At 36.0% G+C, this 1,100-nt stretch overlaps 1 non-coding gene across 1 annotated transcript; it reads right to left on the bottom strand.

Moving 5' to 3' along the window:
• Positions 1–706: 706 nt before the first annotated feature.
• Positions 707–813, bottom strand: LOC121472445. Its single transcript, XR_005982911.1, has one exon. It is a non-coding gene; the product is annotated as a U6 spliceosomal RNA (small nuclear RNA).
• Between the last annotated feature and the right edge of the window lie 287 nt (positions 814–1,100).

Genomic DNA, 1,100 nt, shown 5'->3' with positions numbered 1-1,100 from the left:
AAAATAAACACTTTTGTTAAGCCACAATGAAATAGAAGCCAAAAAGTTTGGATTCAACACCCTATGATTTGGACAAATAGGTGCTACTCTTGGTCATGTTAAGAGATGGATTGTTCACATTACAATTGATTAAGAAAAGTTTCTGCTGCTGATAGAACTTGAGCATCTTCCAACGTTTGAGTACAGATATGAGAAAGGAAAAGAGTGGGAATCCAATCTCTCTTCTCTCTGCCCCACAGAGTAGCCTGTGTGACTTTCACCTTGCCAAATTCATTGGTATGCCTACACCAGGTAGTTGCCATCACAATGAATTAGCCAAATGCTGGCTATATCCCCCACCACATGATCCTGCAGAAAAACATTCAATTGCTATGCTACAGAATACTGCAAATGGGCCTTCTACACATGGACCTTTCTAGTACCTTGAATACTCCAACCTTATTTCTTTGAATGTAATGGATTGCTGCAACTGCACTCTGCCACTACAGATCTCTTTTTGTTTATTCCACTCAGAGTTCATCAAAATTCTCAGATGTGAAGATTCGTGTTTTTTGATGATTTGAGGAAGTATTAAGCCATTATTTCTTTGAATTTTCTTGTCTGCTCCTTCCTCTCCTTTCCTTCTGATACTCTCACTACACATATTATTGGAGAGCCACATATCTTGAGTCTCTGTTTATATTTTCTTTTTCTTTTTTTTTTTTTTTTAAATATGGAACGCTTCACGAATTTGCGTGTCATCCTTGCGCAGGGGCCATGCTAATCTTCTCTGTATCGTTCCAATTTTAGTATATGTGCTGCCGAAGCGAGCACTCTGTTTATATTTTCTTTATTCCTCTTCTCTTTATTCTTTGGATTGTATAATGTTTATCTATACATGTTCAAATTTACCCAGTCTTTTTTCCTGCAAGCTCAGATCTACTGTTGAGCCCAACTAGTGAGTTGGTCCTTTCAATTACTGTATTTTCAAATCAGAATTTCCATTTTGTTCTTTTAAAAAAATAATTTCTCCCTTTATTGTTATTCCTATTTTATGTGACAGTATCATCATCCCTTAATTTACCTTTTTAAAAATCATGATTTTCCTTAGTTCTTTGAGC

Source organism: Vulpes lagopus, chromosome 11, assembly GCF_018345385.1.
Source record: "Vulpes lagopus strain Blue_001 chromosome 11, ASM1834538v1, whole genome shotgun sequence".
Lineage (NCBI taxonomy): Eukaryota > Metazoa > Chordata > Mammalia > Carnivora > Canidae > Vulpes > Vulpes lagopus.
The sequence above is the reverse complement of the archived record's forward strand: the minus strand, read 5'-3'. Positions and strand labels throughout refer to the sequence as shown.